The 15,531-nt window shown below is 36.2% G+C and overlaps 1 pseudogene; it reads left to right on the forward strand.

Moving 5' to 3' along the window:
* LOC129894716 (probable indole-3-pyruvate monooxygenase YUCCA10) overlaps positions 1-15,274 on the forward strand; it is a 34,176-nt pseudogene extending 18,902 nt beyond the window's left edge.
* Positions 15,275-15,531: the final 257 nt, after the last annotated feature.

Genomic DNA, 15,531 nt, shown 5'->3' on the forward strand with positions numbered 1-15,531 from the left:
AACAGACTCTCTCCTCCTCGGTAGGCAAGATCATAGTGGCATGGTATGACAGCTCATGGAACCTCACCTCTTACTCTGAGATGGTCATAGAGCCCTGCTCCAACCTAGATAACTCATCATGAAGTCTGTCTTAGACATTTCGCGGTATACACCTAGCCTACACGGTATCCAAAAACTCCTCTAATGATACTGGTGGTGGCCCAGCTGGCCTGGTCTGTAGATATGAGCACCACTATTATCTGGCGGGCAAGCGAAACTAGTGAGCGATGAAGCCAGCTTCTCTCGACTCCATAAGTCCCAACGACTAAAGCTTCTTCTGGCTAGTAATCAGAAACTCCTAGGTATCCTCCCCTATAGGTCTAGAAAATCTAAGCGGGGACAATCTCTGGAACACCCTTAGCATCTTTTGTTCACATAGAGAGATAGCCCCATCGGCTATAGATAGCTTATCAGCGGGGAAGGGGGGCTAGTGGCCGCTGAACCTCTAGAGATGCTGCTACAGGTTGACCATATTGAGATGGTGCGGCTACAAAGGTAGTTGAAGCCTATTTCTGCATACCCCCTAACACTGTGAGAAGCTATATGATGGCCTCCTACAGCTCGAGAGCTATAACTGGTATGTGTAGTTACTAGGCTAGCCCCGCCCCCATCGATTGGTAATGAACGAGCTCTACCTTATGCTTTTTCTCATGCTTTAGAGTATGCTCTCTCTCCTTGCTAGTGCTGCAGCCCTGGCATGACCTCAGGGTAAGCCTCTACCCCTAGCTAGGGTTCTATCAGTGGGCCGAAGTGCATCACCCTCGATTGTGGTACCTCGCTTATGAGCCATATTATAAAAGTATGGAACAAGTGATATTTAGGAAACCAATAAGACACATACTGCATGAAGTGATACAAATTAAGGCATATTCCTAAAGTCATCATGTAGCCTCCCAAAGATAGGTTAGGACCTCTCTGCATCGATCCAAAGGACTCTACCAGACATTAGTTATGTACAAGTGAGACTAGTGAACTTGGGGCTCTTATAACAACTTGTCACGACCCGACCTCCCAAGTCATGATGGCACCTACTATAACCTCCCGGTAAGTAAGTCAAACCGTATCTCAAAACTAAGAGTAATGGAATTGAGGGAAGAAACTAAACAATACTAAAATAAGATAGAAACAATAGGAATAGCAGAAGTACATTGAGTAAATAGATACATCACAATATAAGATCTCTCCGAGAACTTAAAAGTCAGAAATACAAAGCTACTATAAAATAATGATACAAGTCCCAAAAGTGGACCACTGAAACAAAGGTTGTCTCAGAAAGAAAAGGAAATTCAAATATGCACAGATAGAGATAGGAATATCCCAAAATGCCACGTGCTCACTCTCATCTCCAGTGTTGACTGCAACTGGCCTAAATCAACACTAGTAATTGGTGTTCAGACGTGTATCATAAAAATATATGTAGAGTGTAGTATGAGTACCAAAACACTAAGTACCCAGTAGGCATCATAGGCCGACTGATCTTGAAAAGTAAAAGCAGTAAGAAGATATAAAATTTGAGATAATAATAGTATGAGATAAAAATAAGGAGATGCACACAAGTATAAGGAACTAAAGGAACTAAGTATAACTAACTAAACCTAACTAGACATCCATAAGCCCAAAAGGTACACTCATGTTTAAGTTTAAATAAAATCCCGAGTAGACCCCCATAAGCCTGACAAGTATATACAAGTGCTAAAACTAATAATAATGAGAAACGGTGAGTCCAGAGCCAAAAAAGGGTAGCCCGAACCTCGAAACGCAGTTAGCTTCCAAAACAATAGTAGTAAAATAGTAACATCCCAGCTAAGAATTCCAACGCTCGTACCTCAAACACGAATGTGTCCCAAAGGGGAAACTTAGAAGGAATCTCTAAATAGCCAATATGGATATCCTACCTATGAAGTCTAGCGCCCGGACCTCGAACCGCAGATTTGTCTCAAAGGGACAAGAGTTCATGACCTAGTAAGTTATCTTTGTAGAGGATAAGCGGGTATATAACTAGACCTTAACTTTTAGATAGTACATTCAATATTTCCAAGATTAACCCAAACTCGATCCTGAATCACCAAACGAAGCCTCGAAGCACAAAATCATCCATGGACGAGTCATAAATGAGAGAGAAGGGGGTAGAAGGTCGTCAAGATGAGGTAGCACCTAATATTAGGCTCATACTATCAGACACAAGTTTGCTATTCCAATCTACAGAGAGCTAAGTTGTTCGAGTCGACGCTGGACTAAAAGTAAGAGCTGATGGTTCCAACTATCGTAAGTCTATGGCAATACTAGTCTAAGCCAAAACTAAGGCCAACATGCTCAGAATCAATAGAAAACACACATAAACAAGGCCAAGGGTGTGGATGATCTACACAAAACTAATCACATGTTCACAAGTTCCCGAATTGTCCCCAAAATAAACCTAAGACATAATTTCTAAACACCTAATCATGGATCTATAGATAACCACCCCAAATTCCACCTAATTCACATGGATTCACATATTCAAGTTCAATCTAAAGACGGGAAGTCATATCCTACTTGTAGGCCGATCACGTGCGCTCCAAATTCACTAAACTAGAGGTATCCCTTTTCGAATGTCCTCCAAACACCGCCACACTATCAAATATAGGAACACAATGTTAAGACAGTCATTTTGATACTAAATTTACTAAAATTGGTTATGGACTAGTTTCAGAGTAAAAAAGGGAATGTGGGACCCGCTCTGATAATTCTAGAATTGACTTCTTGAAAAGGTCCCATTTAATACCCCAAACTTGTGTTCTAAAATAGCACATAATTTATGGCCTCAAAATAGTCCAAAATAACACATGCAATAATTTTTTGAATTTAAGCTCAAAACTCACAATTGCAGCAGCTAAAACAATCAAAATACCTTAACCAAAGCCTTCCCAATAGCTTCCAACTGATCCCACAAAGCTACAACATTTCTGGATGTCTAGGACTTTGAATTGCCTAAAACAAAGCTCTCTAGCTCTAGATATTACTCTTTGAATATTTAAGGCACTACTTGATCACGTTTGGTCTTAAATTAAAAGACCAGATGAAATTTCTCATCGCGATCATGAGGACAAGTCTCATGATCATGAAAATCCCACAAAATAACCATCGCAATTGTGAGGGTCAGGTCTCGCGATCGTGAAGACCAACTGGGTCAAGTCTCATTAAACACCTTATCATGATCGCGGCAGGGACTATGCGATCGCAATAACAGGCAATATGAACTTTTGTGATTGCAAATGTGATGAAGAAAGTTACGTGCCCCAACAAATTATTGCAAATCAATTTTTCCAAGTCCAAAATCTCTAACTGGGTGTTCAAAATTTATTCAGAATCTCATGCACGCAAATGTGATATGCTACCTCACCAAATTCAACATTCTGGACTCAATGGCGCATTTGATATTTCCATACGAGGTCATTTAAATGAAAAGTGGGTCCCACACCCATATGTTATTTTTATCAAAATTCTACATCGAGATCCGGTATTAGACTAGAATCCTCGGGAAGCAAATAAAAGGTTGTTTTAGACCAAAATTGACATTTTAGAACTGGATGGAATTTTTATCCGAGTGTGGTTTTAAGAATATTGACCAAAGTCAACCTTTTATGACCAGACTAGGGCCTAGCCATGACACAGTAATTGAGGTGTGAGGGACCCCAACCATAAGCCATTTTAGCATACATCACATACATGAGGTAAAGAATCAAGATATATATAAGCGGAAGTAATCATCACAAGGGAAAGAAGACTAAGGGAAATCAACTCAATGAATGTCCAAACTGGACTACATTATAAGCAGTCTAAACATGCCTCTAGTCTAGTCTTTGATAAGGGCCTAGGATAAGCTCCTAGCTCACCCGAACAATAAGAAGAGGTCAAAAATAATAGCAACATGAAATAAATTCATTTCCCTCAATAAGATGAGGACTCACCTACTCTTGATATCTAATCAACTCTAGCCACAAATAGGATAGTCGTGAGTGTCATCCGCCCCTATATTATGAGACAATGTAGGCAAAATATTCATTAGTACATTTTGAATATACTAAGTATGCGAGGTATGCATGAACAAGTAAAAAAACGTAAACAATATGCCATAAGATGCATGACCAATCATAACGAATATGAATATAGATTAAAAGCATTTGTAAACATATGACACCCATGGTCAATGCATATCATAAAACTTTATCATAACTCATAACTTAACTTCAAATTGTGTGGGATAAGACCTTTAATGGACATCTAAGATCATGAGAGCTATTACATGGAATCTGATATAACACTCATTGAGAAGGGGGAGACTACCTTGCTAGGGTATACTCTGTCATGGTAATCAACTTAACTCAACTGTAGAATATGTGGATCCATTAGCTAGGCCATGAAGTCAACCTACGCGGGCAACGTAGTTTGGGACTGTAAGTTGCTACTAGGATTCCCTTGGGTAACTAACTGCATTACTGTACCGAACCCCACCTAAAAGACCTCTTGGTGGTTAGTCAATATCCCAATAGAAATGCATAAAAACATAATCATAACATAATAAGGAAAGATAGTAACTGCCTATCAATCCATCTATAAAACATATTACGAATATCTCATTAACTTAGTGATTCATAAGAAACCATAACTTCGGTGAGAATTGTACTTATCACCATCTTTAACATGATTGTGTGAGAATTGAACTTATCACACCATAATAACTTCTTTGATCTTAACTTTGATCATCATTACAACTTATTTGATCTTAACTTTGATCATCATTATAAAATCATAAATATCAACTTCAAATCATGGAAACTTTCATTGAAAATCATTTAACTCAAGATCAACTCATAGAATCATCTTTAACTTTCATAATCATAACTTAAAAGTAGATTTATGCATGGGAATTCACAATTCATCTCAAAATCATGCAATTCATATGAAATCATTCATATAATTATCATTGATGACATCTAAAAATGGAATTGAATCAGCCTAATGAAATTCATCAAAACTAGGGTTCATAATTCAATTAAAATTGAAAGAAACTTTGAGAAAACCTTGGGACTTCATGGGAGAATGGAACCCATGAATCAATCCCCACATACCTTGCTTGAATTTAATAAGAATTGAAGAAGAAACCTTGTAGAAATCTAGAAACCCTAGCTTGAGCTTGAAGAAGAAACCTTGAGAGACTTTGTTCTTGCCTTAAAGAATTTTGGGAGAATGAATTGAATAGGAGGGGAAATTGAAGAGTTGAATATATATATATATATATATATATAGACATTGAACTTGGGCATAAAAGTGTCTAAGTTCATTAAACCAAACTATTGAAAGGACACCATTACCCCTTATTAAACTTCAAATTTTGGACCTACGGGACCCTTTCTACAGGTTGTAGAAGTATTGATGAGTCGTCAAAATATTTCGTCTTGTAGGTGTGAGAAATAGGCTAGACTTTGAAGTTTTGGAACAAATTATTTCTATGACTCATTTTTGAGTCTACGAGTCATAATATAGGCTCGACCTATAGGTCCCCAAAACCTACAATTACATAAGTCTCTGAAGTTTTGTTACGAGTTTCCTATGACTCATAAAAACTTCTATGACTCATCTTGTCAAGTCATAGACTTGACCTTGAGGGACTTCTAAAACTTAGCCTCTATACTTTTCCTACGAGTTACATCTATGGGTCATCGACCACATTACGGGAAACATGAATCGTAATACCTTTCTTTTGAGTTTAGTCATGATCTACTAATAGGGGTCACTCCACAAATCATTCTTTTGAATCGTAGGAATGTCTAGGGTCATAGAGTAATCGTAAGGTTGAAGCCAATCAAAGTTTTGAGGATTTCTTTTGGGTTCCAACTCTCTGAATTTTGGGGTTATACAATATCTTCTCTTTGGGAACATTCATCCTCGAATGAGATTAACTTAACACAGAAAGGATATGAAAAGAGGACTAGCAACCCAATATGAATATGATGATACCTTAAAATGCGTGGAACATGAAAACTTTAACTTAACATAAAATCATGACTTTAAAATCAACTTTCATGAACATGCATGCTTATGAATGTCATAGGAGGAACTAAATACATAAGGGTTCATCATCTTTGAATAGTAACAACTTACTTCTTTAGGCTTGAGTAAAGGAAAAGAGGTATGGGTATCGTTTCATCATATCCACCTCCGTCTCTCAAGTAGCACTTTCTATGTGTTGATTCCTCCATAACACTTTGATGGACGTAACCTATTTGCTCCTTAACTTCTTAACTTGCCCGTCTAAAATCTCTACCATAACCTCTTCATAAGTCAAATTCTCTTAAACACTTACATCTTCCAATGGCACAATGGAATTCGGATCACCCACAAATATTCTCAAATAGGTACATGAAATACTAGGTGAACCATAGCTAACTCAAGTGGCAAATCTAACTAATAAGCCACCTTTTCCAACACGTCTCAATATCTTATAAGGTCCAATGTACCTAGGACTTAGTTTTTCCTTCTTACAAAAACGCATTATAACCTTCATGGGTGAAACTTTTAAATAGATCCAATCATCCATCTCAAATTCAAGGTCTTTTTTCCTAATATCAGAATAGGACTTTTGATGACTTTAAGCCACCTTGAACTCTCCTTTATGAGTCTTACCTTTTCCATAGCATATATCACCAAATCTAGACCAATCAAGGCCATCTTGCCTACTTCAAACCATCCCACCGAGGACCTACATCTTCTGCCATACAATTCTTCAAAATGAGCCATTTGGATGCTGGAGTGATAACTATTATTATAGGCAAACTCAATCAATGGCAAATGTTCATCCAAATTTCCTTTAAGATCAATGGCACACGTCCTCTACATATTCAAATTAGGATCATTCTTTCGGGTTGACCGTCAATTTGAGGATGAAAAGCAGTACTTAACTTAACCCTTGTACCGAGACCCTTCTGAAATAATTTCCAAAAATGTAAAGTGAATTGAGTACCTCGATCCGATATAATGGACAAGGTCACACCATGAAGTCTTACCAACTCACGAACATACAACTTAGCATAGTCTTCGGTACCATAGGAAGTCTTAACCGATAGAAAATGATCCAACTTAGTAATCTGATCTACCACAACCTGAATGGAATGATGTTGTTTTTTAGTACGAGACAAACTCATTACAAAGACCATATTCACATCTTCCCACTTCCAAGTGAGAATTTCAATATCTTGGGCTAAACCTCCTAGTCTTTGATGCTCAACTTTAACTTGTTGGCACTATGGACACTTAGCTACAAATTCCGCTATGTCCTTCTTCATGCCATTCCACCAATACACTTCCTACAAATCACGATACATCTTGGTGGAACCCGGATGAATTGAATATTAAGAACTATGATCCTCATTCAATATCAACTCTCTTATCCCATTAACATTACGTACACACAATCAACCTTGATAACGAAGCACACCATCTCCCCCTTGGGAGAAAGCCTCAATTTCTTTTTCGGTAACCGACTTCTTCAACTCAACTAACACTGGATCATGGTCTTTCTTAGCCTTAACATCATCTACAAGAGATGATTCTGAACCATTATGCACAAGAACACCTCCATCATTAGAATCAACCAAACACACCCCTTAAAGTGCCAATCTATGAACATCTTTGATCAACTCTTTCTTATCTTCCTCAACATGTACAACACTTCTCATGGACAATCTACTTATTGCATCGGTAACCACATTATCCTTGCCCGGATAGTACAAAACACATGTCATAGTCCTTCAACAATTCAAGCCATCTCCTTTGCCAAAGGTTCAAGTCTTTTTACTTAAACACATATTGTAAACTCTTATGGTTGGTGAATACATCCACATGGACACCATAAAGATAGTGTCTCCAAATCTTTAAAGAACACACAACCGTCACTAGTTCAAAATCATGGGTTGGATAATTCCATCCATGCACTTTAAGTTGCATAGAAGCATATGCAATTACTTTACCATGTTGCATCAAAATAAAACCAAGACCAACCCTTGCAACGTCATAATACACCATGAAACCATCAGACCTTTCTGATAGTGTCAAGATATGAGCGGAAGTAAGATAATCTTTCAATTCTTGAAAACTCTTTTCACAAGCTTTTGACCATTGAAACCTTACCTTCTTTTGAGTCAACTTGGTTAAAGGTGACGATATTGATGAAAATTCTTCCATAAATCTCATATAGTATTCGGTTAGTCCCAATAAACTTATACTATCCGAAGGAGATAATGGTCTAGGACAATTCTTAACTGCATCAATTTTCTTAGGATAAACCATAATCCCTTCACCGGACACAATGTGACCAATAAAAAGCCACTTTCCTTAACCAAAACTCACACTTATTGAACTTTCCAAATAATTGTTTGTCCCTTAGAGTTTGCAGAACAATCCTCAAGTGATTTGCATGCTCTTCCTCATTGCGACAGTAAACCAAAATGTCATCAATGAACACAATCACAAACATGTCCAAATATTATTAGAACACCCTATTCATCAAATTCATGAAAGTCGCGGGCATTGGTCAAACCAAAAGACATAACTAGGAACTCATAATGGACATACCTCATCCGAAATGACATTTTGGGAATATCACACTCCCTCACCCTCAATTGGTGATAATCGAAATGAAGATCTATCTTAGAGAAGTAACTTTCCCTTTGCAATTGATCAAAACAATCATCTATCCTCAAAATTGGGTATTTATTATTAACGGTTACTTTTTTCAATTGCCGGTAGTCAATGCACATACGTAGTCAACTATCCTTCTTTCTATTGAACAAAATGGGAGCACCCCATGGGGATATACTTGGTCTAATAAAACATTTTTCTAACAAGCCTTTCAATTGGTCCTTCCATTCTTATAATTCTGCTGGAGCCATTTGGTAAGGAAGAATAGAAATAGTTTGAGTACCCGAAAGAAGGTCTATACCAAAATCAATCTCCCTTTTGGGAGGGACACCAGGTAGATCAACGGGAAACACATCCGGAAAATCATTAACAATGGAGACAAACTCTAGACTAGGGGCTTTGGACTTTTCATCGCTAACCCTCATAAGATAATAAATACAACACTTGGAAATCATTTTTCGAGCTTTATGGCACAAAATGAATTATTCTTTGAACACGAAATTACTACCCTTCCATTATAGTATGGGCTCATTTGGGAATTGGAACTTAACCACTCGAGCATAGCACGCGCATAGTTAATCCATAACAAGGATAACATCAAAATCGGTCATCTCAAACTCAACTAGATCGCATAGGGTAACTTTATGAAAAACCGAACTGAATAACTTCTATAAACTCTTTTAGCCACAATCAATTCACCTACAAAAGTATAAACAAAAAAGGCTCTAGCAATGTTTTGGGGCTAACATCAAATCTCATGGCCACATAAGAGGAAGCAAAGGACAAATTTAAACCCGGATCAAGTAAGGCATAAATATCATAGTGGAAGATCCGTAATATATCGGTAATAACATGATCTCCTCCACCTTTTGCCTACCATGGAGAATATAAAACATATTATTGCGTTGAGCACCCTTTGGTTGTACTTGGGCACCTTTTGTAACTTGGCTTTGAGGACGAGCATCTTTTTCCTTGCATTCCTTAGCATTATGACCTGGCTTACCATATCAGTAACAAATATTCATACTAGCTAGATATTCAGCCTTGTGGTTCCTACCACACTTCTTACATGCAGGAGTAACTTGGCCAATAGGAGCACCTCTTTGAGGCTTAGGGTTTTGCTCTCTATCTTTGTCAAACCTTGGAGTCGTGGAATTAGAAGACCTTTGGATGGAGTACTTTTGGCGAAAATGAGAGCGTCCACCACTTTCAAACTTAGCATGAGAGAATTCACCACTATCGATCCTTGGTCTCTTGGACTTCCTATTCTTCACCTTTAACTTTTCACTCTCTACTTGCTCACGAGTCTAGATATATCCATTTATTGAATCAAAGTAGCTATTTTGCACTCCGTTGAGACCATATCTGACACACCCGATATGAACTTGCTCATACAAGATCTTGAGTCGGCAACCATGAATGGAGAAAATTTTGACAATTGAGTAAACTTGAGGGCATACTCCCTCACACTCATACCACTTTGCTTGAGGTTGATGAACTCTTGCACTTTGGTCTCCCTCAACTCCAATAGGTAAAAGAAATCAAGAAATACTCCCTTAAACTCATCCCAAGTCACGAGATCCATCTCTCTAGGCCTCTCACTTTTCCATCGATCAAATAAAATTTGAGCAACACCCTTCAATTGATATATGGACAACTTTGCCCTCTCAACTGGGCTAACCCCCATAATGTCCACAATCTTATGGATGCTATCAACAAAATCTTGTGGATCCTCATCAACTTTCAAACCCCAAAAATCCAAAGGATTCATTCTCATGAAATCACGAACTCTTGTCACCTCTGTACCCATATTTGGGTTCATGGGAGACACCACCTCACGGTTAACATGAACTGTAACAGCTTGAATAAGTACTTGAAAAACTACTTAGAACTCGACATTGGAAACTTGATCAATTATAGGATCATTTAGAGCTTGTGTCTCCTCCTCAACTACATTCCTTATAGTAAGGTATCTTCGTGGAGGCATATTCTGAAATTCGCAAAGAACAAATATTAGAGGGAAAGACTTAACCATTCTACCACACGACATAGACCACAAAAGAAGTAAAACTTTTCCTAAGACATTTTGTATCCCCTTATTCATGGATGTGGCGCGCTTCACACCAATGAATAAGACTCTACTTAACGCGGCATGTTAGACTCCCTAGGACTCTTCTAAACCTTGTTTTCTGATACCAAGATTTTCATGATCTAGACTAGGGCCTAGCTGCAATACCGAGATCGAGATATGAGGGACCCTAACCATAAGCCATCTTAGCATGCATCGCATACATGAGCTAAAGAATCAAGATGATATAAGAGAAAGTAATCATCACAAGGGAAAGAGGACTAAGGAAAATTAACTCAATGGATGTCCAAAATGGACTACATCATAAGCCGTCTAAACATGTGTCTAGTCTAGTATTTGATGGGAGCTTAGTACAATCTCCTAGCTTATCCGAATAGTAACAAAAAGTCAAAAATAATAGCAACATGAAACAAAGTTATTGCCCTCGATAGGATGAGGACTCACCTACTCTTGATATCTAATAAACTCTAGCCACGAATAGGATGGTCGTGAGTGTCGTCCACCCCTAAATTATGAGATAATGTAGGAAAAATATGCATTAGTACATTTGAATATACTAAGTATGTGAGGTATGCATGAACAAGTAAAGGAATGTAAACAAAATTCCATAAGATGCTTCACCAATCATAATGAACATGAATATAGCTTAAAATCATTTGTAAACATGTGAAACTCATGGTCAATGCATATCATAAAACTTCATCATAACTCATAATTAACTTCAATTTGTGTAGGATAAGACCTTTAACGGACATCTAAGACTATGCAAGCTATTATATAGAATCTGATGTAACACTCATCGAGAAAGGGGAGGCTACCTTGCTAGGGTATACTCCGTCATGGTACTCAACTTAACTCAACTGTGGAATATGTGGATCCACTAGCTAGTCCATGAAGGCAACCTATGCGGACAACACAGTTTAGGACTTTAGGTTGCTACTAGAATTTTCTTGGGTAACTACCTGCGTTACCGGACCAAATCACAACTAGAAGCCCTGTGCTTAATCAATATTCCAATGGAAACTCCTAAAAAGATGATCATAGCATAATAGGAAAAGATAGTAACTGTCTATCAATCCATCTTTAAAATATATTAGGAATAGCTCATTAACTTAGTGATTCATAAGAATCCATAAATTTGATGAGAATTGTACTTATCACCATCTTTAACGTGATTGTATGAGAATTGAACTTATCACACCATAATAACTTCTTTGATCTTAATTTTGATCATCATTACAACTTCTTTGATCTTAACTTTGATCATCATCTTAAAATCATAAATCTCAACTTTAAATCATAGAAACTTTCATTGAAAATCATTTAACTCATGATCAACTCATAGAATCATCTTTAACTTTCATAATTATAACTTGAAAGTAGCTTTATGCATGAAAATTCATAATTCATATCAAAATCATGAAATTCATACAAAATCATGCATATAATGATCATTGATAACATCTAAAAATACAATTGAATCATCCCAATGAAATCAAAACTAGAGTTCATAATTCAATTGAAATTGAAAGAAACTTTGAGAAAACCTTAGGACTTCATGGGTGAAAGGAACCTATGAATAAATCCCCACATATCTTGCTTGAATTCACTAAGAATTGAACAAGAAACCTTGTAGAAATCTGGAAACCCTAGCTTGAGCTTGAAGAAGAAACCTTGAGAGACTTTGTTGTTGCCTTTAACAATTTTGGGAGAATGAATTGAATAGGAGGGGAATTTGAAGAATTGAATATATATAGACTTTGAACTTGGCCATAAAAGTGTATAGGTTAATTGAACCAACCTATTAAAAGGACACAATTACCCCTTATTAAATTTCAGATTTTTGACCTACGCATCGTAGAAGTATTGACGAGTCATCAAAATGACTCGTCCCGTAGGTCTGAGAAATAGGCTATAAATCAAGCCTCTAAAGTTTTGAAACGAGTAGTTTCTATGACGCGTTTTTGAGTCCACGAATCATAATATTGGCTCATCCTGCAGGTCCCCAAAACATGCAATTATATAAGTCTCTGAAGTATTGTTATGAGTCATTCCTATGACTCAAAACAACTTTTGCAGCTCGTCCTGCCAAGTCGTAGACTTGACCTTAAGAGACTTCCAAAACTTAGCCTCATGACTCTTCCTACGAGTTTCATCTATGGGTCGTCGAGCACATTATAGGTCGTAAACATGAGTCTAAGACCTTCCTTTGAGTTTGGTTATGATCAACTGTTAGGGATCATTCCACGACTCATTCTTATGACTCATAGGACTATCTGTGGGTCGTAGAGTGACTCGTAAGGCTGAAGCCAGTCAAAATTTTGAGGATTTTTTTTGGGGTTCCAACTCTCTGACTTTCAAAGTCTTACACAACCTTAGGTCAAATTTCAAAGGATAAAGTGTCAAATGGCCCCAACTCTCCCTAAATACCTCGATACTTGTACCGACCATGCTACTAGCCTAATTTAGCTAATCCAGAGCTTATGGAACTGTCAGAATTCTATTCTGAGATCATTTACCTGAAGGTATGACCGAACTCAACTTTTTAAATTTCAAAAATCTCCAAACAGGAAGGTGGGGCTAAAATCCAAATGAATGACTAGGCGACCAAACATTCAGTGCCACCAAGTCATAACTTACTTGGGGTCATTATAGGAACAATCTAAATAATTAAATGAATGCAATAACTCGAAAATGACCTAGAGGGTCAATACATTACCTACTAATGTTTACCATAAAGATTTAAATGCAATTTTCTTACAATTGACCTGATTTTGTACTTTTTAAATATTGTTAGAGCATGAAACTTAAACTTGTAAATATGTTTTGTGATATTCTTCCAAAGTGCTGCAAGTTTTTCGTATGCACAATCACTCATAATTTTTCTATAGTTAGATTTTGCAAGTTTTTCATATGCACGATTACTTATATTATTTATTAATATGGTTGTTAATTCAAAAGGATTTATTAATTTTGTTTGTGTTTGCAGATTCATGTTGTAACAAGGGAGATGGTGCATAGTAGAATGTTGATGCTAAAATATCTACCAATATCTTTGGTTGATTCTGTGATTGAAAAGTATGTTAAATTCAAGTTTGGAAATTTGGATAAATTTGGAATGCCAGAACCAGTAGAAGGCTCTTCTTTCTGTTAAGATCTCAAAAGGTAGATCCACAGTAATTGATATTGGTGCCATTGACAAGATCAAACTTGGAAATATTAAGGTATAATACTATTCATATTTTTTCATTCTATTTTGAGAAATGTCATTTGAAAAATAGATGTCTTGAGGTGTTCTGAGGGCTTTGGTCCGATGGTAAGAGCAGAATATGTGATGTGTAGTTTATCGCACGTCATGAGTTTGAATTTGGTCACAACTAAAAACCTAGTTATAGTACTTAATGAATAAGAGTAGAAATACATGCTCATTATCTATAATGTATCAAATTTTACATCACTAGTCCATGGAATTCATAGAATTTAGTAATTTTAACCTAAACAATGTATTTGTGCTATAAAAGTTCATCTAATGTTCATTAATAATCTATTATAAAAAAGAAAATAACACTTGGTTTTTTGTGAAATATTGTTTGGTGAATTGTTAATTAGGTACTTCCTGAAATATCAGAAATAAAAGAGCATACAATAGTGGTTGACAATGGAGAAGAACATATATTTGATGCAATTATTTTTGCTACTGGATACAAGAATGTTGCTACCAAATGGTTAAAGGTACGTACTTCAAACTATTTATTTATTTATTTTAAAAAATTAAATAGTTTTGTTGTTTCTCTTTATTGTTCCTTTTTCTTCTAATTTTTGAGTCTTGAAATTGTTCCACTTGCCTGTAAATATCGCGTGAAGATAAGATTTTTTCGTGAGGTGTTCATTGTGTAAGAGCAAGTTATCAAAATACATATTATTACATACTTTTTCTTGAGCTAAAATTTTATCATAACAGTAAAACCTCTATTCAGCACAAGATAGGAATAGGGTCTGAATACACATTACCTTCTCCAGATCCCATATTTGGGATTACATTGAATAGGTTATTGTAGTAGTCATCTTTTCTTTAGAGAAAAAGTTTATATATACATACATTTTGAATTACAACTAGTCATTATTTTATGCATTTTTCGCATCATAAAATACTTTTATGAATTTAACATTATTTTAGAAAGTTATTTGCCCTATTTTTCTGGCTAGTAATTTCAATTACTATAAGTAATTACTTTAGTTTTACTATCATTTTCTCAAATATTTACAATTTTTATTTTATTTTTAATGCAGGATTATAGCTCTATACTTCTTGATGATGGAACATTGATAAATAAATTTTTAAATCATTGGAAAGGAGAGAATGGGCTCTACTGTGCTGGATTTTCAAACAGAGGGATTGTTGGTATATCAATGGATCCTATAGCTATTGTTGATAATATTAAGACTCTTAGAGGAGCTAAAACCTAGACATCCATTATTATAAATATAGACTATATTAAATAAATTATATGGTCTTGTATGAATGCGGGATATTTTATGCACCGGCTTGACTTGTTACTCTGTTATTAATTTCAGCTAGAACTTAAAAACCTTGTTTATTTTAGTCTATTTTTATTGGAATCTAGTTTCTACTGTCATAAAAATTTGATGGATCTTTTCTGATAGATTGGTTCTGTTTGTCTATTTCATTTTCTTTTTTATAATGATGGTGTGAAATGAGCTAG

This window comes from Solanum dulcamara, chromosome 7 (genome assembly GCF_947179165.1).
Source record: "Solanum dulcamara chromosome 7, daSolDulc1.2, whole genome shotgun sequence".
NCBI lineage: Eukaryota > Viridiplantae > Streptophyta > Magnoliopsida > Solanales > Solanaceae > Solanum > Solanum dulcamara.